Below are 26,024 nucleotides of genomic sequence, written 5' to 3'. Positions count from 1 at the left end.
TCGAATTTGTTCACTTTCATTTAGTGATAGAATTGAATGAACATGATTCATTCAATTTTATTTATATAACCCCCAAGGTTTCTTTTGTGTTTTTTTGGCTTGGCGAACTAAGTATGCCAATAGAGATTATGATGAAAAACAAGTAAACTCATCAATGAAAATGTAAATTAATAGGGCTGAGAATTGGGTTTCTTTTATTCTTTTCTTGCATTAAGATTGCAAGAAAATATTATTAAGAATTCTGATATCTAGTTCTACCATGAGATTACAATTCAATAAAATTTTTCCATTTGGAATAAAATGACATTTAGTCTTGATTGAGTTTAATGAATTTTTTGAATTATTTACTCCATTGTTGTTTCTATATCTGATTTTTGTTTAGTAATGCAAATGTCAATCTAGTTTGTTTATGAAAGTGCAATCCAAGAATTTTATTTTTCCTGCTTATTTTGCAATTTTTGTTGGTGAACTAAAGATTTTACAAAGGATTGATGATGAAGTTGAAGTAGAAAATGACATGTTCCGTTCCATACACTACTCTTGTTATATAAACTGAAAATGTCCTTTCTTAAACACATTATTATTAGATTGTAATTTAGAATATTTAAATACCTTTTATTAAAATGGTGGCTTGATATATTTTTGGTTGTTTACTTCATATTGTAAGTTTCTTATGTTTGTGATTGAGGTTCAAAATACCATCATAATTAATAAAACATTGTAAGTTCTTGGTCTAGTTGTAGTTTCTAACCTAGTTCATCGTTGTGCTTCTAGCCCTTAAGTACCCCATTGGTACGGTGTCATCATTATTGATGCAACGTTGTTAGTGGTCTAGGCATGGTTTCTAGTGTAGTGTGTCCTTAAAACTTTTAGGTTCTATAAAAATAAAACAAAGCACAAGAGTTCCAAGAAGACAGACAGATATCCATTAATGGTGACACTCAACAATAGGACAAGGGCCCCTCAAAGCCTCTGGGTGGAAATGTGATGCTTATCCTTTTAACTTAGGTTCTCTCTTCTCGTAACCTCACTTTCCAATTGATTGAATAGATGGCTTTATTATGGGCCTAGTTTGCTTTTCTTTCCTATTTCTTTCCTATTTCTTTTAAGAATTATAGCTTGATATTCCCAATTGGAGGACTCGTAGAGAGAGAGTTTGTAGTTTAGATTTTTAATGTTGTGGGGGTATTGCTTCATCCATTGATTTGGTTCACATAGAGTTGTCAGAACTTGAGAATTATATCCATTGCTTATTTAATAAGGTATACGAACACTGGGAGAGAGTATTTATTTGCATTAAGGTTTTATATCTTGTTTCGATATCAATCTTTTAGTTGATATATTTTTATAGTCCTTGTGTGTTGCACACATGCGTGTGGATTATTAAGTGTGCCACCATGTGCCTACTTTTGTATCTAATGAGAAAAAAAATGTTTGTGTGATGAACTTGTCAGTGATTTTGATCATTTTATTATTTCAACCATGTGGTTAGGAAACTTTAGAAGTGTCGGCACTCACCAGGATCACAAACTCGGTGCCCACATTGAAGAGCAGTTTGGTGTTGGTAGGTTCTTGGCTTGCATCTCATCTCGCCCCGGCCAGTGTGGTAGAGCTGATGGGTAAGAGAGAAAACAACATTGAGGCTTGAAATTATTTTCACTGTTTCGTTTCATTTACCTTTTTTTTTCCCTAAAACTTTGATCTCACTTGGTTGCTTTTGCCGATTTTTTAATTTGATTTCTAGTTCTTGATATTGCAAAGGTTTTCTTATTTTCTTATGCCTAGGAGGGAGGATACTATACTATGCTTGATTATCTATCAGAATTTTGCCTATGCATCTTAGTTTAGCTAATACTGGGAATTATAATAATTAATTTATGACTCACCTAAATGTTAGTTTTTTTTATTATTCAAACTTATCTGGTCAGTTTTGGTTGCTTGTATTTTCCATCTATGAAAAGCTTATGTGGACTACTGTTTTCTAGATCTCTTATGCTAAGATACATTCACAGCTCTCTTGCTTGCACCACATCCATTGCCATGAACTGCACTTTCTTGTCATTATAGAGCAACGTTTTGCTGAAGGTCTAAATATTGGAGAATACATTCACTGCTCTCTTGCTTGCACCACTTTAGAAGCGTCGGCACTCCCCAGGATCACAAACTCAATGCCCACATTGAAGAGTAGTTTGGTGGTGGTAGGTGATTGGCTTCCATCTCATCTTGCCCTGGCCAGTGTGGTAGAGTGAATGGGTAAGGGGGAATACAATATTGAGGCTTGAAATTATTTTCACTATTTTGTTTCATTTACCTTTTTTTTTTTTTCCCTAAAACTTTGATCTCACTTGGTTGCTTTTGCCGATTTTTTAATTTGATTTCTAGTTCTTGATATTGCAGAGGTTTTCTTATTTCCTTATGCCTAGGAGGGTGGATACTATACTATGCTTGATTATCTATCAGAATTTTGCCTATGCATTTTAGTTTAGCTAATACTGGGAATTAGAACAATTAATTTATGACTCACATAAATGTTAGTTTCTTTTATTATTCAAACTTATTTGGTCAGTTTTGATTGCTTTTAGTTTCCATCTATGAAAAGCTTATGTGGACTACAGTTTTCTAGATTTCTTATGCTAAGATACATTCACAGTTCTCTTGCTTGCACCACATCCATTGCCATGAACTGCACTTGTCATTATAGAGCAACGTTTTGCTGAAGGTCTAAATATTGGAGAATACATACATACATACATATATCCAAAACCATGGTTAAAATTCATTAAGATTTCAACCCTCATACTCAAATACAATGGCTTAATTTTACCCTACAAGCAGATATTTGGTTGAGTCAATCCACCATCATCTTCCCTACTTTAACGCAGAACACGTGGTTCTGTGAGTGCCCCTAAAAAAACGTTGAGCAGGGCTGGTTCTTCCCCCCATTTTCAACCTTAATTTGACCAGTTCATCTGATCAAATAAAACTTCTAACCATCCATGATTATCCACACTTAGTATTTTCTTGGCCTTTTTAGGTTTAAAAAATGCACTAACACAAAAAGTACACAAAGAATGTTGATTACACATTACCTGTGGGTGATGAGCTTTGGGCAAATATTATACCCTTCAAGAATACCAAAACCAATGAGTCCAAGTCCTTCCTTCCCCTGTTGCTCCTATTATTTTGCGCTCATTTTTTTTTAAATTTTGAAGAATAAAAAAAAGAGGAGAGTGTTGTTTGGCTCAGATTTGCACATATACATTGTGAGTCTTGGGAATATGAAGGGAATGGATGAGAAGTTGCTAGGGAGAAAGATTGCTATAGAGAAAAATGTTCTTACTCTATTTTTCAAATATTTTTTCTTTCCTTAGTTCTTTAAGTTCCAGCTCAAAAGTTCTAGCCCCAATTTCATCATTGATGGTTATCTCATTTTATAAAAAAGAATGGAAATGAGTGGGGTAGTTTTGATGGAAAGAGGGGGGTAAGGGGAAGGGGTGCTTGATTGTGCAAGGTGGTACAGGAGGTGGTTGTAAGAATGGTGAGAGATGGTAGAAAGAGGTATGGGAGATAAGGAGCGTTGAGTATTGTAGGAAGTGAGGGCTGTTAATCTATTGTCCATTTCTCTGCCCTTTTCACATAATTTATAGCTAGATGTCTTTGTCGTGTGGTTCTACATAATTTATAACCATTGGTCAGAGAAATGATTCATCTCATCCCTTAGGTTGATTCTACATGCCTTGAAAGTAGACATAGATACAATGATATGGAAATAGCTTCATAAGCAACCTTATAACAAGTCTTGATGTGTCTTTGTGAAAGGCACTGATTATAACAAGTCTTGATGTGTCACATGCAAAGCTCACAGGTGAGAGTTCTGTACTGTGTCTTCATAAGCAGCAACATCTCATCCCTTAAGTTGATTCTACATGCTTTGAAAGTAGACATAGATACAATGATATTGAAATAGTTTCATAAGCAACTTTATAGCAAGTCTTGACGTGTCTTTGTGAAAGGCACTGATTATAACAAGTCTTGATGTGTCACATGCAAAGCTCACGGGTGAGAGTTCTGTACTTTGTCTTCATAAGCAGCAACAAATACCAAATACCATAGGTCAGATAGGCAGTTAGAATTCCCTTTTTTACATCTGTCTTTTACCAACAAACCACTAAGGCATCTCAATGCTACAAATGACCTCCCAACAGGACAAAAAGTCCTTGAGAAAGACCTCTCTAAACTCTGTAAAGATTTTGTAGCAAAAGAATAAGAGCTCGAGAATTGATCTTGTCAACTCTTGTGCCGATTTCGCCTTTTCTTGAAAAGTTCTAGCATTTCTTTCTAACCAAATGCCCCATATGGTCGCAAACGGGTGTAAATGTATGTAGTTAAGAATCCAACATTTATATTATTATATTAGAACATGGAATCCATCCTAGATGACAAAATGGATACATTTCGTTCAAATTTTAGAATCTGATTCTTGTCCATGATGTTACAATTGATAGAGATAATAAAAGTGATTCTCACATAAGCAAAACAATAATAATAATAATAATAATAATAATAATAATGGATTTTTGAATTTGTTCTTTTTTCTGCAATTGGGTATATAATATTCCATATCGGAATTGGTAGAAATTGGGATGGTGAGAGGGGATTGTGATTCAAGATTTCAAATCAATTCCCCAAAACAATTTTTAGCCAAAGATTCTAGATTCAAGCAATCAGTTTCCATAACCAGAATCTAACATTCCAAGCCAATGGCCCAAGAAATAGCATAGAAATCTAAAACATGTGGTAGTTGTGGGTTGTATGTTGGTCAGCCCTTTTTTTCCAAACATGTTTGTTAATATCTAAAGATGGATAAATTGGCATCCATTTAATCTTTAGCGATTTGGTAACTTTGAATGCTAATTGTTAAATCTGTTTTGGAAATGTCGGGAGATGGTGGTGGCTGTTGTGGTGGTGGTGGTGGAGGGGTAACAATGATGGTGGTGTGATGGTGATGGTTATGGTGACATTGATGGTGATTGTGAATATGACAGCGATGGTGGCAGTGGTAGTTATGGTACATCCCCATTATTAATTTATGTTCTCACAAGCAAGCTTTAGGTGTCAAATATATGGGTTTTTTTGCTAATCAGATTTTACCAGTCATATATGGGACATAGTTTGTGTTTGCAGCCAAGGATCAATACCAGCAATGGAATTGGACATGTTATTATACATTGGTTGGTTAATACATTGATATAATTTCACAATTTTGAGGGAAACTTACTTATTTCGATATGTTAAGGCACCATCAGCATGGAAGATGACAAGATAGGATTGGATGGGTTATTGGGAACAAAGATCTTTAATTAAGCACTTTATATCTGATTTATGAGTTTGAGATATGCTTAAGGTCCTTATTGTTCATTTGTAACATTGAAAGTCAAAAACACTTGATAACTTGTTCCCTTTCCACAACAACCAAGGCTCACTTGACTTGTTTACAGTCCCTTGTTATCATATTCCAATCCTGACCTTAATTTCATGTTCTTAGAGTAAAACTTATGGCATAGATTACAATGAATGACACACATTTAGCATATAATTCATATTGTAGTGTATTGAGTATATTCTTGATTACAATGCAATGAGTATTGAAAGAGATTCAAAATGAGAGGGAGAGAGCTTGATTATGAGAGCTGCTACTAGGAAACCAGCGCTGTCCAATCTCTTTATTGCTGGTGATTTAGCAGTGTTAAATAAGTCTGTAGGGTTATTTTAGTCTTTTCACTTCTTTCTCTTATGTAATACTTATATAGCCTAATTAGGGCTAATCAATCTAATAACTTTTTCTCTCTAATCTTCAATTTGGTATCAGAGCAAGGCTCTCTCGATTTCAACTACTGCTTTGTCTGCTACACCTTCATCATCTTCCTCTTTCTTAAATCACCTCCACACTTCTCGTCTTCAATCCCCATCACCCCTACGGGGGTTCACCTCCACTCTACACCTAATCGCATCATGCGATAGGGGTTCTAGATCTGTTTGAAGCCTGTGATCAGGTTGTTCTATCAGCAAGGTTGTTGTTTGGAGTTAACAATAACAACAGCATGATAGTATAGTGTTTGTTTGTCATTCACGACAGCAGCAGAAGTGCTGTTTGGCTTCCACGACAGCAGCAGCAGTGCTGTTTGACTTCCACGACAGCAGTAGAAGTGCTGTTTGACTTCCACGACATCAGTAACAGTGCTGTTTGACTTCCACAACAACTGCAGAGGTGCAGTTGGGTCTTACGATCACTACAGAGATGCAGTTTGGGTCTGGCGGATATAGCAAATCCTTATTTGAGGTTTATCATCACTGCAGAGGTGCAGCTAGGTGTCCACGATCACAGCAGACCCTGTGTTGGAGGCTGCAAACCCTACAATCACTGCAGAGGTGCAGTTTGTGGTTTACGATCACAGCAGACCTTATTTTGGAGGCTGCGATCATTGCAGATTTATTCTCGGGAGGCTCGATCACTCCAGATGCTGTTTATTGGATTGCAGCAACAGCAGTTGATTGGTTCTTTGGCTGCGGCAACAGCAGGTGCTGTTTAGGAGGCTGGCAGCAACGACAGTTGCTAGTTGTTGTGGCTGTCAGGCCATCGTTAGTGGGGTACATCAACAGCAGGTTGCTGTTTGGGAAGTTCTGGGGCACATAACAGCACCTGGACCCCTAGTTGAGGCCTACGACAACGGCAGAACCACTCATTGGTGTCCTACCATTGATTTGATGGTTGTTTGGGTCACATACAACAGTGTTTAATCATCTTCCACGCCTCTTACGATCGTGTATTGAGGGTGCTGCGATCAATTTCTTTTTCAAACTAAAGCACATCTAGTCTTTGATGGCTTCCGAGACGTCTTCTTCCTCAATCACTGGTAATAGTAATGGATCGAGTGGTCTTCCCTCTAACTCAACTGATTTTCCAGGTATTCAGATCACTACCGTAAAATTAGATGGTCCTAATTATCTCCTTTGGGCAAGATCAGTTGAAATGTTCATTGGTGGAAAAGGGAAAATCGGCTACCTCACTGGGACACAAACAACCTGCACAGACTGACAGTTCTTACTCCCATTGGTTTGCTAATGATTCTATGGTCCGTTCTTGGTTGGTTACTTCTATGCAACCACACATTGCGGCTGGTTTTATGTTTTCCTCTACAGCAAAACAGATATGGGATTCCGCAAAGAGTATTTACTCACAACGTCAGAATAATGTCAGAATCTTCAATTTGGAGCGTGAGATTTCTCGTCTTTCCCAAGGAGACTCTTCAGTTACCACTTATATCTCACAGCTACGTGCTCGGTGGGAAGAGCTGACTTTCTATTCCTCATCCTATGCTTGGAAGGACCCCCTTGATGAGACATTATATTCGTCAATTCTGGATAAGAATCGGGTTTTTCAGTTTCTAGCGGGTCTCCGGGACGAATTTGAGTATGCGCGAGTTCATTTATTGGGTATGGATCCTTTTCCGTCGCTACAGACTGCTTATTCATATGTCTTAGCGGATGAGAGTCGTCGTGCAGCTGTCCTACCTCATTCTTCAGGGGATCATTCTGCTATGTTTACTCGCTTATCTTCTACACAACCCCCCAGTGGGTCTATGCCTACCCGTCAACGACATAAGTGTGATCATTGTGGAAAGTTAGGTCATGTGAAGGCTCGATGTTATGCACTTCATGGTCATCCTAATCAGCAACGTAAACAGTCTCAACGATCTTCAGCTCATATAGTTTCTCAGTCGACTACTGATTCAACACCTCTTTCAGTTACTACATCCTCATCAGACTCGGTATCTCTATCCCAAGCCGAGCTTGACAAGTTCAGAAAATTCTTCAATCAGATAGAGACTTCATCTCAGCCGGTTTCTACCTTTGCTCACTCAGGTACCTTTGCATCTGCACACAGTGTTTCCACCACTCCCTCACCATGGATCATTGATTCTGGTGCCTCAGATAACATGACCGGTATGTCCTCCCTATTTCAAACCTATAGTGTTTGCTCTGGTCATCGCAAGGTTCGCCTGGCTGATGGTTCTTTGTCTTCCATAGCTGGTCAAGGTCTTTTACCTGTTACATCCTCTTTATCCTTAACTAACACACTACATGTTCCTCAACTTACTACTAACCTGGTATCCGTTAGTAGCCTTACCAAAAATTTGAACTGCAGTGTAACCTTTTATTCTTCTCATTGTGTCTTTCAGGATCTGGAGTCGAAGAGGACGATTGGCACTGGACGTGAAGTGAATGGATTGTATCTCCTGGATGTTCCCGATTCCCCTAGCACCCATTCTGCTCTTCAGCTTAGTAGTATTAGTAGTCAATCTAATAAGGCTCTTGTAATGCGTTGGCATTTACGCTTAGGTCATATTTCTTTTGGATATTTGAAACACATGTTCCCTAATTTATTTAATAATAACAATGTGCTTGATTTTTCTTGTGAAACTTGTCAATTAGCTAAACATGTGCGTTCTTCTTATCCTATTAGTATGAATCCTACTACACCTGCTATGTTTGACTTAATTCATTCTGATGTGTGGGGTCCTTCCCCCGTCATATCCACTCTTGGTTTTCGCTATTTTGTCTTGTTCATTGATGATCACAGTCGTACCACTTGGGTTTATCTTATGAAACACAAGAGTGAGGTTTATGGGATCTTTAAGCAATTTCTTGCTATGGTTCAAACCCAATTTGGTCGTACCATCAAGACCTTCCGTTCTGATCATGGTACTGAGTACACTTATAGTGAGGTCTTGAAACTTTGTTTAGAGTCTGGCATTGAGCATCAAATGTCCAATGTTAAGACCCCTCAGCAGAACGGCCGATCAGAAAGAAAAAATCGCCATATTCTAGAGTTAGCCCGTGCCATTTCGATTGGCATGAACGTGCCCCAATCCTATTGGGCTGATGCAGTTCTTACTGCTGTTTACCTTATTAATCGGACCCCCTCCAGTGTTCTTCAGTTTGTCACACCCCTCTCTAAGCTCTCTCCAGATCGTCCCGTGTTTCCACTTCCTCCGCGTGTTTTTGGGTGTGTCTGTTTTGTTCAAATTCTTGACCAAAATCGTTCTAAACTTGACCCTAAGGCCGTCAAATGTATCTTTTTGGGTTATTCCTCTACCCAGAAAGGCTACCGTTGTTACCATCCTCCTTCTCGACGACGTTTCATTTCTCGCGATGTTTCTTTTTTTGAGCATACTCCTTACTATAATGGGTCCGTTGGCATTCAATCTGAGTGGTTTCCTCTAGATTCACCTGATGATCATTTTCCTTCTTTATTTCCCCTTCCCATGCCTGTTCCTCCCTCTCCACCCCCCGTCAGTTCGTCCTCTCCTTCATTGCAGGTTTACACTCGACGTCCACGTGATACTACCATCACTTCTATGTCCGACCAGCTCGCCTCCTCGCCTCCAGCTCCGCCTCCGTCTGTTCCCTGTGATGATCGTCCTATTGCCACTCGTAAGGGTAAGCGCACTTGTACTTATCCCATTTCAAATTATATATCTGACTCTGCACTATCACCCTCCTATCGGAGTTTTCTTGCTTCTGTTTCCGCTGTTTCTCTTCCTACTACTGTTGCAGATGCTATTGCTCATCCTGAGTGGCGCGCAGCTATGATTGATGAGTTGACTGCTCTTGAAAAGACTCAAACTTGGGAAATTGTGCCTCTTCCGTCTGGAAGGAAAGCTGTGGGTTGTCGTTGGGTATTCACGCTTAAGCATAATCCGGATGGTTCCATTGCTCGTTATAAGGCCCGTCTGGTGGCCAAAGGTTATGCTCAGACTTATGGGATTGATTATCAGGAAACTTTTGCTCCGGTTGCCAAGATGACCACCATTCGCGTTCTCCTTTCTGTTGCTGCTATTCGAGGATGGCCTCTTTTTCAGTTAGATGTCAAGAATGCTTTTCTCAATGGTGATCTTCAAGAAGAAGTCTATATGGTCCAACCTCCTGGTTTTCTTTCTTCTGCTTCTCCTGCACATGTTTGTCGTCTTCGCCGGTCTCTTTATGGTCTGAAGCAGTCTCCTCGTGCTTGGTCTGAGCGCTTCACTAAGGCCATGCATCAGTTTGGTTTCCATCAGAGTTCTGCTGATCACACCTTGTTCTTGCGTCACTCCCGAGGCAAAACTGTTGCTCTGATTGTGTATGTGGATGATATTGTTCTTACTGGAGATGATGCCGATGGCCTTACCGAGGTCAAAACTTACTTAGGACGTCAATTTGAGATTAAGGACCTTGGACATCTTCGCTATTTTCTGGGTATTGAGGTTGCCCGGTCCCGGTCTGGTATATTTATTTCTCAGCGTAAGTATGTTCTTGACTTACTCAGTGCCTCTGGTCAGCTTGGATCTCGTCCAGCTGATACTCCTATTGAGCAGAATCACAGGTTGGCTGATTCTGAGGGGGAGTGTGTGTCCGATATTGGCCAATATCAGCGTCTTGTGGGAAAATTGATCTACTTGTCTATGACTCGCCCTGACATTGCCTATGCTGTTAGTGTTGTAAGTCAGTTTATGCACTCGCCTCGAACATCTCATCTTGCTGCTGTTTATCGTATTCTTAGATACCTTAAGGGATGTCCTGGTCGAGGTATTTTATTCAACAATCATGGTCATCTTCGCATTGAGGCATGGACAGATGCAGATTATGCTGGTTCAGTGACTGATAGACGGTCTACTTCTGGGTATTGTACTAAAGTTGGTGGTAACTTGGCGTAGTAAGAAGCAGGATGTGGTTTCTCGGTCAAGTGCTGAGTCAGAATACAGAGCCATGGCACTTGGAATATGCGAGTTGTTGTGGCTCAAAATCTTACTAGCTGATTTATGTCTTCCTGTGCCGGTCCCCTTCTTACTATATTGCGATAATAAATCAGCTATTAACATAGCTGCAAATCCGGTTCAGCATGACAGAACGAAACACATAGAAGTTGATCGTCATTTCATTAGAGAAAAAATAGTTTCTGGACAGATTTGTACTCGCTTTGTCCCTACCTCTCAACAACTTGCTGATGTTCTTACTAAAGGTGTTAGTAAAACCTCATTTGAAGATGTCTTGTCCAAGTTGGGGATTGTTGATATCCACGCACCAACTTGAGGGGGAGTGTTAAATAAGTCTGTAGGGTTATTTTAGTCTTTTCACTTCTTTCTCTTATGTAATACTTATATAGCCTAATTAGGGCTAATCAATCTAATAACTTTTTCTCTCTAATCTTCAATTAGCAGACATGTTGATTCAGTCATTTGACTTACGTGAAAGTAATTCAATATTCTTATTCCACAAACCTGTTTTTTTTCGTTTTAAATTTGATTGATTTCTAAGCCCTGTACACTTGGTTGATTAAACCAATTTCAGTGAGAAGATACACCCATTGGAAACAAGATTTTCTTTTCTTTCTTTTTTTGTTCATAAAGGCAAATTGGTAATAAATGCATTTAGATTTTCAAAAACAATAAGCGAACATACAAGTACATACGCATATAAAATAGCTATAATTACTCTATTGCATCTGTACAACTTGCAACTAGGGTGGTGGAATTTTTCTTACAACTCTTATTGGAGTTTTGACCAATAATGCCATCTTGAAGATGGATGCATTATTATCTTATTTTATTAATTCAAGGATGAGTAAATTTAGTACAATGCAAACATAATAAATACCAGTGTTAAACATTTATTTCGTTGAAACTAAGTGAAAATATTTTCATTGTCTCTGCTTCAATCTGATTTCAAATGGTGGATTGTTAGTTTTCTATAGGTGCACATAATAAGGTGACTTAGTATTATAGCAGCCCCTTAATTAGGTTGTCCTTTATCTTGGTCTACCTCTCATTGAACTTAGTCTTAACTTTATTCCATTTTGTCTTGAATCAGAATCTCATTGATGAGATGCCCCTTTAGGGTTCTTCCTTCATTTCATGAGCTCTTCCTTTACGTATCTAATGGGAATGAAAGCTCTAGCTAGTTGTGTTCCTTTAACCAAATAAAGAACTATTTCTTCCTTTGTTTTTAACATCTATTTGGGAAGACCAAAGTTAGGGAGAGAGTTACTGAACTGTTACCTCACTTTTATTAGAAATGGGTTGATGTGCTGTATCAGGAAGTCTGTCGGCATTTGGCATTTGTTGTGATTGATAAGACTTAAATTGCATAATAATGCAAAAGCGCGCCTCCACTTTTGCCAACTAACACAAATTCTATGATAATCAACTTGCCAATACATTTGTAGTTGTGGATGAACCACTCATTTGTGATTTAAGATGTGTGTTGGTCATTACGAGTGTCGTTTCAATCCTTCAACCCACAGAAATCATTTTGTGTGCTTTTTTTTTTTTTTGAAGGGGAGGAGGTGGATTTGGTGTTAGGGTGACCTATACGTACAAGCCTCCAGTAAACCATCTCCTAACACTGGAGCAAAACAAAACTCACTCTGCTTTTCATACCCAGATCCCCTTCGACAAATAAGTTATGCCCAACCACCCTTACCTCCTTCCCAGAGCACCCATTTTCGTTACCCACTAGGTTTGGAGTCCCTTCGACTTCAAAACCCATCCAAACCTCAAAACCAGAGTCGCTGTCCTCAACACCTTCGATAGCCTTGACTGTCTTGCTTTCAATCGGTTTCGAAACATAAAAGATTGACAACTGACCTTTGTCCACTACTTGCCTGTTACTGGACCTCCTTTTAATGTCTTTACAACGATATAAAATGTTACGGGCCTTCTTGATTTTCGGCCTAGCCACATTAAATAATGCGACCGGATCAACTCTAGCCATAGCAATCCTCCCCTTGGATTTGCTTTTCCTAATTGGGCCTGAATCAAAGAAACTTAAGTCTGGGCACTTACCCAACAAATCATCGCTGCCCAGCTCAACATCAACCAGATAATGGCCTTCATTAGCTTCATCGCCACAACGGGCCCCTGAGACCATAGGTCTCAATCCAATTAACTTGGGCTCACTGCGCTCCACCACCCCACTCTTGCGTAGCCACTTTTTATACTCCAAATTTCTAGCTACTTTAGCCAACAGCTTTATCGTATGAGTATGCTCCTGCTCTTAGCGACGTGGCTTCAAAAAATTATTACACTTACCACGTGTTACACTACAGGGACGAAACTTGACTTTCAAGCAATTCAGCATTGTATCTCGAACGCACCTAGGTTTGATAATTTCCGATATGCCGAGTATCTCCTTCTGTCTCGCCCTTTCCTCTGACTGAAACCTTCCCTCGTTCACCTGGGTTCCTGTCTTGGCTGAGGTACTAAGCCCATTTTATTTCCCTTTCCCCAAGTCCACTGAGGAATCTGTCCCCTTGTCTTCTACTCCTGCCACCTCAACCCCTAACATATATTTAAAACCATCGACCCAGAGATAAAGGCCACAGGGCATCTTCCATGGAGAACAACCAACTTTCAGCCTCGCATTGTCCAGTTTCGTGCGACGGAGAGTTGTCGAATCCACCTCCAGGAGTCCACTCAACTGAGCGCCGATCCTTTTGAAGGCAAAATTACCCCATAAGTGAAATGGTAGGTCACTGATGTGAACCCAAGATCTCCCATCCTTCCAAGCTGGCTTTAAAATGTTATAATCCGCAAACCAGGGATGTAAATTGAAGGACGTGTTTCCCATCATGACCATTCTCCTGAAGTTTACCTTCAAACATCAAGATATAAGTAAAAAGCTCCCAAGTTAGTAGTTTAATCGTTGGCGGCTGAGTTAAACCTTGCTTAATGTCTGATAAAAAACCTTCCCAATCTGCCTCCAGAGAACTCGCTTTACAAATGAATTCCCATCTCCAGTTGCCAAACGGTTTACCCATATTAAGAGCTTGCTTTACCCCAGAACTAGAGCCCACTTCCATACCTGGTGCTCCAAGAACCTCTAACTTAGAAGCATGGGGTTTGTGTACAACCTCAGCCCATGATTTGACTAACCCATCCTTCTTCACAGGTGCCTTCATCTTCTCTTATGGTTTTAATAGCATTTTAAGAGAGAGGCTAACTTCCTCCCAACCCTTGCCTCCTAGACCTTTCGAAAACACGATTGCTCGCGAACAAAATCTTTCCGTAAACTTTTGAAGCTTCAAGAACGTTCCGTAAAGGTTCTGCTCGTGCTAGATAAAGAAGATTCTACCGTCCTTGGAGTACTAAGCCCTGAAGGTATTTGATGAACCTCTCTCTAAATCTAGTTGATTAGAGGCCCATATTGCTTCCTCCTCCTTCAACTGGATAATCGATTCAACCCTTCTACCATTTCCTTCACCTCAAAACCTCTTCTATTCTAAATTGAAACTTCCTTTAGCTCGAACGTCTTACGTTCCACCGCTATCTCACTCCTCTGACTATCCATCCAATCACGAAGGTAGATTTTTTTGTATGCTTCTATTCTGAATCCAAACCTCTTCTGTTTTGAATGGTCGATTGTATGCTTCTATTTTGAATCCAAACTTCCTTTTCATCAAATTTCGTTGTTGTTTACTTCTCATAAACAATCTTCCAACTTAAATGAACCATAATTAGGTCCCTAGTACCACATATGGTTCTTTAATTATTAGCGTCCAATTTGTTTAAAACTAACTTTAGTTCAGTTACTTATGTTGCTATTTTCAGTTATTACTCTTAAATGTGTGCACAAATGCGTTTTTGTGAGCTTGTATGCTCGTAAATGTGTTTAAGACATGTCAACCATGCAGCTATTAACAAGGCATTGATGGTTGAAGTCCAACGATTAAAGCTGATTAGTGTAGAGATGGGAGGGGAAGTCTGATTTGCATAGAATAATGTCATTAATGTCTGATTTGCATCTACACTAAGTGTAGGATTCAGTTTTTCAATGACATTTAGGTAAATAATATACTAGTTTCCATGTGAGCGCATTTTGTTGGAATGTTATAAGAATCTCACTGATGGTCACTTCTTTAATCTATAAGTAATCCATCCCCAACATGCATATATAACAATTACACCAAATTGAATTAAGAACTTGAATGTGTGTTGGGAGGTGATAAATTTGAGTACTATACCTTCAATGAAGTTGAACTTTTAGAACTTTCATCTCTTTGGCTCAATATTTCATCTGAGATCTAAAACTGAAATTTTAACTTACAATGCATAAAGTAAGTGAGACAAAAAAAATATTTATGGGTACTTAGTTTCAATGTTAGCTAAACAAGTAGGAAATAAACTTGATATTGCTAGTGGAATTGACATCATTACCACCTTTGTACCCCTTTGATTCATAAGATAAAAGAATTGCTTCAACTGCTGGCTCTGTTATAATGTTAACTATTACCTGTGAGGAAGAAAATAAGATAGTCTGCTTTATGTTTTTGTGCTGGTCATTTTTAACAATAATTGATCCCTTTGATATTTTAATGCTACACTAAATCACTAGAGGAAATCACTCTTTGCTAACTTCAAGTCCCTGTTGATAGTGTCATATCCTAAATATTTTCAGTTGGAAACATGGATCAAGATGGCAATCTAAGGCTATGTAAGAGTAGTTCTATTACTAACGTCAACTCTTTCTAGGATCAAACTCTTATTTCATTATGTTGGAAACAGAAGAAAAAGAAATTCGTTTATGTTCTTGTTAGTAGTTAAAATATATTAGCGCCTAATGCAGGATCAGGTTAATTTTTGAATTCGTAATTGATTTTATTCTTTCCTTCACAGTAATAAAATGCAGTGTGTGATGGTGTTTGATCCATCTCTTAGTTGAAGTATGATTGGATTATGCATTGGTAGAATCTGGTGTTTACATATGTGTTCTTCACAGTGACAGAACCTGATACGTGTATGTTCCCATGTGTCTGCATTGGTAGAACCCCGTGTGAGTATGATCGGGTGTGTTTATGTGTACCCAGACCAAACTCTTCCATTTAGTCAAAGCTCATTTGATCTACAAAATTCACTTTTGTTATTTTCTTTACTTTTTTGAGTCAAAAGTAGAATACAATGCTGCTTTAATTATGGAGGGTGGTTATGGTTTAATGATTAGGTATGGTTTGTTTCTAGCCAACCTACTCTTAGTTAATGGTTTAATAACTTAAACCACACAAGTTGTACACCTTGTGTTAGTGCCTGAATTAAGACATGACATCTCTTTGAGTAAGGGAAGTGTTTATACTTTTAGCTTGATATTCTAATAGTATGAAACAATAAAAATCACGGTTTGTGTAGAATTCTATGTAGAATCTCACACTAAATAATAATTTGTAGCTTTATAAGAAGAAAATCTCTAATAAATCATCATCTATAAATACAATACTCAAATTGAACTCACTATGCAAAAAATTGGAAAATTCTACAGGAAAATTTGACGAGCCAAGGCCCATGAATTTTAGAAATCAAAATTGAACGGCCTAGAGGTGTCATAATTTTTTACGTTCCCTAGATTCGATGGCCATCACATTTCTCCCATCCTCCATTAATTTGACGGTTTCAACCGGTTGGAAGAAAAAAATTTGACACCATGGTCCGTCAAAATTTTCGAAATTCCATGGTGTTAGGCCGTCGAATATGAGCTTTTTTCACGTTGTTACTCTTCAAACTTTTGGGGAATTAATGATCAAAAATACATTGAGACTTCTCTCTTCATTGCAATAGAATTGAAAATCATTGTAATCAAGATATTCCTATTCAAAATTAGTCCGAAGGAATTTAGCATGCACTAAGTATCATGCAATGGCATTGTGGTTTTCCACTTATTTCTGCTCAATTCTATGAGAAAGTTATATAGTCACCATGAGGAGTTGTTACTATCTTAAATCCATTCGTGTTAATTATACGTTTTTGTGATTCATGGATGTTGGTAAATTTCCTTTCCTTTGTAACAGGTTTTTTAACTTCCCCTTTCAAATTATCCTTCATAAATTGATTAATGGTTTCATATTTTTTGTAGCTTATATATATATGAGGTTGGATCATGGGACATAAGTAAAAACAATGTTTTTTTTCAGAATATGGGTTAGAAGTTTCGGACTGAGCTGATTTTTTGTCAGGATGGTTTCTATGATGAGAAGATCATCCTCACAAAAAATCAGCTCAATCTGAAACTTCTAAGTCCACCAAAAGTGGTTTACAAATTATTGGTAAAAAATCGATGGTCCACATTCTAATTCACTTTTGATGGGGTTAGAAGTTTCAAATTGGATTGATTTTTTTAGGATGATCATCTCATCATAGATCCTCATAAAAAATCAGGTCATTACGAAACTCCTAACCCATATTTTGAAAAGTTATTATTATTACATTGTTTTTACATATGTCCCATGATCCATCCCCTATATATAGGGCTTTGTTCACCTTTGGATTGGACACTTAACACTATTCCATTCTCCGCTCCAACCCTCATTAGAGATTAAACGTCGACTTATCTTATTGCCGTTCAATCCATCTACAAATTCTTTATATACTTATGCCCATCGAACCCATTTTGCCAATTCCTCGAGTCGCGTACAATCACAACTGTAAAACACACCCTGAATTTCTAGAGGATATTATATATATATATATATATATATATATATATATATATATATATATATATATATATATATATATATATATCATTTTTTTTTTGTTTTACAATCCTTTCAATTTGTCTCCTCATTCAGTGCCTATTCCACCACACTAAGCATTTGTGTATGGTTGAAAGGTTGGAAATTTACTTGTTTGACAATGTCCTCGATGATTCTCAGATTGTGCACTGGAGAAATCACTTAAAATTTTCAGAAGATTCAAGGTTGACACCCAAGGCAAAAGATCTTATTTGTAGGTTGCTATGTGATGTTGACCATAGGCTAGTACTTGAGAAGCATACCAAATAAAACTATGGTGTTGAATCTATTGTTTAATGTATCACTGATGATAATTCCATTTTCCCATGGATTCCGTGATCGTAAATTGTTTTAGGCTTGGAGGTGTTAACAGAAGTCCATCCCTATATTCAATTTAGTTAGAACTACGAATGAATGAAGGGACTTCACAATCCAAGCACTCCAATGATATATAGGTCACATAATGGGCCAAGTGAATGATATTGTTGTGACTTAAAATCCAACAGAGTGAGTCATTTATGTTACAAAAAGCCTCCCTTAGATCGATCAAGAATGATAAACTTTGAAGATTCAAAACAGAGATCAAACAAAAGCACAACATTTACGTGATTTGGCAAGATTTCCCATGTTCACGGGTGGTGATGATAATTCTTTTTTCATGAAAAATTGCGAAAATATAATTTTTTTAGGGTTTTGAACTGGAATATATATGACGTCCTAGGGTCAAACGTTCGTTTTTAATGATAAAAATACTCCTAAAGTGGCACGGAAACTCAAAAAATTCTGAATACACAAAAAAAAAAAAAAAAAAAAAAAAACTCAAGTTGGAGCCATAAATCAACAAATTTTCACATACTTCTTAAATTACTACACTTAAGAAATTATTGGGTAGTTAGGATAAAGAATGAATGAAGGGGCTTCACAATTCAAGCACTCCAACGATACATAGGTCACATAATTGGTATTAATCGGCCAAGATGATGATATTGTTGTGACTTAAAATCCTACTGAGCGAGTCATTTTTGTTACAGAAAGACTCCCCTAGATTGATGAAGAATGATAAACTACGAAGATTCAAAACAGAGATTAAACAACCAGGGGGACTAGCTGAGATGGTAAGGACGGATTGGGTGTGCTCCCAGGTCTTGACTTCGAATCTCTATATGCCTTTCCATAAGGTATATTTAAACGCCTACAGAGTATAGGGTGGTGGTATGTGTGGCCCACCAAAGCAAAAAAAAAAAAAAAAATACACAAGATTTATGTGTTTCGGCAAAATTGCCCTCCATGGGTGGCGATGACAATTCTTTGTTGATGAAAAACTGCGAGAATATAATTTTTTAGGGTTTATGAACTTGGAATATATATGAAGTTCTTGGGCGAAACTTGTATTTTCTAATGAAAAAAATACCCTAAAGTTGTAGAGACGCCTAAAATATCAAGAATACACTTAAAAAACACAAGTTAGGCCCATAAATCAATAAATTTTCACATGCATTGTGTTCTCCGTAAATCTAAAGATGAATCGGTTTACAACCTTCTCATTAGCATGGCGAAAAGATTTATTGGTTTGACCACCTAGCCAAATGAAAAATCAATCCAATGGTCTGATTTTAGGCCCATAATGAAAAATGATTGAACCAAATGACTAGAGACAACCAAAGAATAGAGTTGGTAAGTAGGACCAAACAATTGCTCCACTTGATTAGTTTGATCAATTCTAAACTAACTGTTTTCTGTGGATCGCATTGTAATTTTTACCATCTCAACCATTTGTTTGATGGAGAAGACGTTTGAGTCTTTGCTGTTTTGTATAATTTTACGGAACCATAGTCTGTGATTTTTTTAAAAAGTTGTGATTATCATAAATGTAGTCGACTAAATCACAATTTTCAAAAAGTTAGGTTGTTTTTGAAAAAAAAAATTAACATTAATCTTAATCAACGATTTTTTGAAAAACTCAAATTATTTAAATTTTTTTTATTTTGTCATTTAATATTTAAAATAAAATACATATTTTTTATACTTCAAAATTTAATTTAACTTATCTGATGTTTAATTTTCTGACTTTATGGATCTTTTGTCAATTATTTTTCGAACCTTTCAATTACCAAATTATTCTCGAACCCCGACTTTGCCATTATGTACCTCGAGTCGACTCGATTGACTTTTTTGTTTACTCACCCCTAAACTTTCCTAAGTATTATGTTAGAATATCATGCATCCAATGCAAAATAAAATAGGCACACCGAGATTTACGAGGTTCACCCATTTATGGGCTACATCCTCGGAGCACGATCGATCTTCTGTACTTATTATGGGTTTACAAAAGTATTCTTTTTTCTGTCTTTCTCTTGGAGTCGTCATAAATATCTCAAGAAAATTGATCAAATAATTCGCTGATGTCACCATCTATCCATTCTCTTGGCTCATCATCAACCGTTAATTCTGAAGAAAATGGTTATTTGTGTAATTCTCTTGAGTCATCTTCTATCCATTCCGATAAATGATGATCTTGCTTGGCTATCATATTTATATTGTTGGTTTGTTGTTGGAGTGAAAATATATTAATGTCCTCGTTGGATATGAAAACAAGCCTTCTATCTAATTCATCCATTGAAATGTCACTGTGTAATTTCCAATCAAAACGATATCTTAAAATATCTAGTGAATGATCGTCTTGGGTCGTCATGGCCACCATCATGGGTACTGCTAATGCTAATGTTGGTGGAGCTTCATTTGATTCCATCATTAGTACTGCTAATGTTGGTGGAGCTTCATTTGATTCCTTTGCCCTCTCGTGAATCCATTACTGATTAATTAAGGAAGCTCCACCAGCATTAGCAGTACCAGTGATGGAAAATAGCACTGATTAGAAGCACCCACCCTTGATCGACAATGGTAGATCAGAGTCTAGGATTTTGTTTTTTATGTAGATTTTAATGGGTTTTGTTTTCCCCTTAGTAAACCTTTGCACTACATTGCAGTGTAAACCAACCCCTATTGCCCCATTTTGAGAATTAAAAACAGTGCGGGGATCACTAACAACTCTCTTATCAGATTATAAGCTGTATAAAGCTGACTTTTGTACTAAAAACAAGGAATGGGGGCTTTTTTTACCATTAATTTTGTTGGTCTCATAGGTGGGATGGTTTAAGATCATTCATTTTGCTAGTACTAATCCAAGAGCTGAGGCATCAATCAGACGGTAGTAGGAAGTGTGGGACCTACTTGCGTTGTGGTTGTTGAATGGATTGATTACTTGTTAGGACTTTGATCCATCTAAGAGAAGGGCTTTGTATCCAAGAATGGGAAAATTAGACAAAGTCAAACAGCCTCCAATTCACTCTCTATCTCAAAATAGTTCTTGTAAAGGTGATTTTGTGTTACCTCTTACAACTTAGCTCCCTCTGATCATTTCGTGACTCTCATTCCCTACAATCAACGATGGTTATATCGATGTGGTACTTGTCAAAAATTATCCAATGACAAAGTCAGCTCCTTAATTAATCAGTAATGGACTCAATGGCCTTTTCAACCCCTCCCTTCTCAGTCTCCTCTCCTATTTATAGTTATTCTAAGATTGTGGTTATTTATGTTTCATAGTTTCTCGTGAATCAAATGAAGCTCCACCAACATTAGCAGTACTAGTGATGGAATCAAATGAAGCTCTACCAACACTAGCAGTACTAGTGATGGAATCAAATGAAGCTCCACCAACAGTAGCATTAGCAGTTCCAGTGATGGTGGCCATGATCACCCAAAACGACCATTCACTAGATATTTTAAGTGATCGTTTTGATTGGATATTACATAGTGACATTTCAATGGATGAACTAGATAGAAGGCTTGCTTTCATATCCAACAAGGACATTAATGTAAATTCACTCCAACAAGAAGCCAGCAATATTAATATGGTAGCCGAGAAAGATCATCATTTATTAGAATGGTCAGAAGATGACTCGAGAGAATTACATAAAGAACCATACTAAATAAAGAAGATTGATCGCACTCCGAGGATGTAGCCCATAAATGGGTGAACCTCGTAAATCTCTGTGTGTCTTTTATTTTGCATTGGATGCATGATATTCTAGCATAACACTTAGGAAAGTTAAGGGGTGAGTCAACTAAAAAGCCAATCGACTCGACTCGAGGTACATAGCAACAAAGTCGGGGTTCGAGAATAATTTGGTAATATAAAGCTTCGAAAAATAATTGGCAAAAGATAGATAAATCAGGAATTAACATCGAATAAGTTGAAATAAAATTTGAACTACAAAAAATATGTATTTTATTTTATATACTAAATGAAAAAAATAATCTGTTAGTTTTTAAAAAAATCATTGATTAAGATTAAATGATTTTTTTCAAAAATGACCCGACTTTTTGAAATTATTGTGATTAGTTAACTACATTTATAATAATCATGGATTTTTAAAAAATCATAAACTATGGGTCTGTAAAATTATACAAAACAGTGAAGACTCAAACGTCTTCTCCATCAAACAAATGGTTGAGATCCAACTAATCAAGTGGAGCAATTCTTTGGTCCTACTAACCAACTCTATTCTTTGGTTGTCTCTAGTCATTGGTTTAATCATTTTTCATTCTGGGCCTAACCGTTAGATTGATTTATCATTTGTTTAAGTAGTCAAACTAATAAATCATTTTGCCATGCATGAGAAGGTTGTAAACCGATTCGTCGTAAGATTTATGAAGAACACAACGTATATGAACATTTATTGATTTATGGCCCTCACTTGTGTTTTTTGGGTGTATTCTTGATATTTGGCGGAATTTTTTTCATTAGATAATGCAAGTTTCGGCCTAAGACTTCATATATATTCTAAGTTCATAAGCTTTAAAAAATTATATTTTCGTAGCTTTTCATCGACAAAGAATTATCATCACCGCCTGTGGACGTGGGCAATCTTGCCGAATCACGTAAATCTTGGTTTTTTGTTTGATCTCTGTTTTTTTTTTGCCTTGGCGAGCCCCACGTACCACCACCCTCTACTGTGTAGTCGTTTAAATATAGCCTTGTGAAAGCATATAGAGATTCGAAGTCAGGACCTAGGGAGCACACCCAGTCCGTCCTTGCCATCTTAGCTAGCCCCTGTGGGTTGTTTGATCTCTATTTTGAATCTTTGTTGTAAAAGGACTGTATCACTGCACACTCAGTGATTAGAGTTACACCAAATATATAGAGATACAAAACAGATTTGTTGCAAATTTTGTTACAGATTACATTGATTTGTTAACTCCTAAATTATTGGTATTCTTGAAATAAAAGGAGGAACAGATCCTGTCCTTTAGGATTGACATCAGCTGAAGATTTTCTGTTAGGACTGAGATTTGGAGAATCAATGGTCCTAGGATAAGATTCTGTAGCCGATTCTGCCCCCACAAGTTGATAGGGGGACAACCAACAGTCGACTTGTTCCGAAGAAGATGAAATCTAGGTGATGATAAGCCCTTAGAGAACAGATCAGCCAAGTTGTCAACAGTAGAAATGTAATGAACAATCAAAAGATTGTTGAGAACTCTTTCCCGAACAAAGTGATAATCGACTTCTATGTGTTTAGTTCTTGCATGAAAGACAGGATTTCAGCGACCGAGATAGCCCCTACATTATCACACCAAACGACGAGAGAAGGGGCTGATAAATAAACATGTACATCCTTAAGAAGAGATTGGACCCAAGATAATTCAACAGCGGTAGTGCAAGAGCTCTGTATTCAAACTCAATGGAGGAGCACGAAACAATAGGTTGCTTTTTGGCATTCCATGAGATGAGATTAGAAGCGAAGAATAAACAATAATTGGTTGTAGAGCGTCGATCATCTGGGCTACCTACCCAATCTGCGTCACAAAAAGCTTGGTTGAAGAGATAGTGGAGAAGTTCCTCGCATAAAAGTAATACTAGAGTCAAGAGTCCCCTTAAGATAACGAAAAATTTGTTTCATAGCTAGCCAATGAGTACTTGTAGGAGATTGCAGGGAGGATTGGCAAACTTGGTTGATAGAGAAGGCAAGATCTAGTCATGTTAAAGTGAGATATGAGGACTCCCAACAATTCTTTGATATTCGGAACCATCTAATAATGGAATACCGTCATATTTGGACAATTTTTTACCAGTAGGCACTGGAGATTTTGTGTTGGCAAAGAAACAAAGAGTTGGATGATCTAGAAACCTCTCTACCCAAGAAGTAAGTGAGATCACCAAGATTTTTCATAGCAAAAGTCGTCTTCATTTGAGAAATAAGATGGGCAATTGTCCTTGTACAACTGCCGATAATGATCATATCATGTACGTATATCAAAGAATAGTAATGCTGCCATCAAATTTGCGTTATAAACAGAGAAGTTTCATCAGAAGAGCTCACAAAATGAAGTTCTTCAAGAAATCGAGTGAGGCGCATAAACCAAGCACACGGTGCTTGTTTGAAGCCATATATGGCCTTCAGAAGTTGACAAACATAGTTAGGATGTTGAGAATCAACAAAACCCTGTGGCTGAGTCATATGAACTTCCTGATTTAATTCACAATGCAAAAATGCATTTGAAACATCAAGTTGTTTGAGGGGCCAATTAAAGTAGATAGCTAGAGATAAAACCAACTGTATTGTAGTAGCTTAACTATGGGACTAAAGGTTTCGGTGTAATCAATACCAGGTTATTGGTGATAACCTTGAGCAACCAATCTTGCCCTATAGCAGTCAACAATACCATCCGATTTTTGCTTGATCTAGTAAACCCAACGACATCCAACAACATCCAACAACATTTGTTTAGATTTGGGTGGAACAAAAGACCAAGAACCCATTTTGATAAGCGCATCAATCTCTTGTGCCATGGCAGCTCGCCACTCAACCACCTTTGATGCTGGGTATAATTAGAAGGTTCAACAGGTAGAGTAGAGGCAATGAGGGCCAGAGGATAATGGGTAGCAATATAGTCTTGGGTGTGCGGGGTACCACGAAATCGAGTAATCATGTGATGCTTAGAGGTAGTTATAAGTTGAGGTTGGGAAGGCATGACAATGGGAGGGAGGTTAGTGGAATGGGGGGATTGATGAAGGGGTGGTTTACATTGGACTAAACCATGTCGTCCGAGGTAGGGACTGAATCGCAGCGCTGCAGGGGGGTTTGGTGAAGGTGGGTGGGTCTCATTGGATTGAACGAGGACATCGGGTTGTAAGGATGGTAAAGTCGTATGGGAGGAAGATTGTAATGGGCCTATAAATACACCAACTGAAGAAATAGTGATGGATGATGGGGAGTAGGGAGAGTAGCTAAATGGAAATTGATTTTCATCAAAAAATTACATGACGTGAAATCTACACCCAACACTTGGAATATGGAGGTAGGTAGTTATAACCTTATGTTGCAAACTATAACCAATAAAGACACTTGGAAGTGCAAAAGTCAAGTTTATGATTTCGATAAGGCCTCAAGTATGGATAACATGCACAACCAAAAGTCTTAAGAATGGAATAATCAGGGACTCGATGAAATAACATTTCCCAAGGGGAGATGTGATTAAGGATACGCATAGGAAGCCTATTAATCAGAAATACTGAAGTAAGAAAGGCCTCAGTCCAATAAGAGGAAGGTATGTGAGAATGAGCAAGAAGAGCAAGTGTCATTTCAACAATATGATGATGCTTACGTTCTACTACCCCATTTTGTTCTGCAGTGTAGGAACATGTCATGCGATGGTGGATGCCATCGAGGGATAAAAAATTACGAAAGGAATTACTCGTGAATTCACCCCCTCCATCAGTTTGGAGAGATTTAATCTTGGCATTCAAGAGGTTTTCAGTATGAGTTTTAAATTTAATAAAGGTAGCAAGAGCTTGAGATTTCGACTGAAGAGGAAAAAGCCAACAAAATTTGCTATAGTCATCAACAATTGAAAAATAATACCGAAAACCATTATTAGAAACAATAGGAGAAGGTCATGAAGAGAGTTAAGTTGATTTGGAATTCCACGTCTTTGATATGAGTGATCAAGGCGATGGTAACAATCAAGGGCGGAGTGCCTAACTTTGTTACAAATCTGGCAAATAAGACGAGTAGAAGTCGGATTGGTATGTGGTTGTCTAAAATGTTGACCACCATTAGCATTGCGACCTTTTCCATGACCACGACCTCTACTAAATGAGTGAGAGGCCCCTCAACCAGAGTGGTTTCCCCGTTGTGAATGTAAGGGAGAGTGGTTAGCCACAAAGGCAGTTGCTTCAGTTGCATTCGTTGAAAAAAAGTTTGTGATACGAATTTCTTTACTAATCAATGAACCATAGCGTTCTCTCATAATAATAGGTGGTTTTTTATGAGAAACAGAGGTGGCAAATGGACCATATTCAGGTCGAAGTCTTTCCAAGACATGTGACAAGATTAAAGTCATCAACTGGTTTGCCTATAGT

The 26,024-nt window shown here is 37.7% G+C and overlaps 1 long non-coding RNA gene across 3 annotated transcripts in view; it reads left to right on the top strand.

Moving 5' to 3' along the window:
* LOC147398288 (uncharacterized) overlaps positions 1–17,935 on the top strand; it is a 29,405-nt gene extending 11,470 nt beyond the window's left edge. Inside the window, exons 2-4 of one of the 3 annotated variants that reach the window (XR_015179814.1) lie at positions 1,493–1,619; positions 2,013–2,253; positions 17,738–17,935. This is a non-coding gene — a long non-coding RNA (uncharacterized LOC147398288). Of the gene's footprint in view, positions 1–1,492; positions 1,620–1,985; positions 6,380–17,737 lie in introns of those variants that run through there. The other 2 variants (XR_015179812.1, XR_015179813.1) reach the window with 2 other exon arrangements.
* The last annotated feature ends 8,089 nt before the right edge of the window (positions 17,936–26,024 follow it).

This window comes from Akebia trifoliata, chromosome 7 (genome assembly GCF_017979445.1).
Source record: "Akebia trifoliata isolate Shusen 1 chromosome 7, ASM1797944v1, whole genome shotgun sequence".
Taxonomy (NCBI): Eukaryota; Viridiplantae; Streptophyta; class Magnoliopsida; order Ranunculales; family Lardizabalaceae; genus Akebia; species Akebia trifoliata.
The sequence above is the reverse complement of the archived record's forward strand: the minus strand, read 5'-3'. Positions and strand labels throughout refer to the sequence as shown.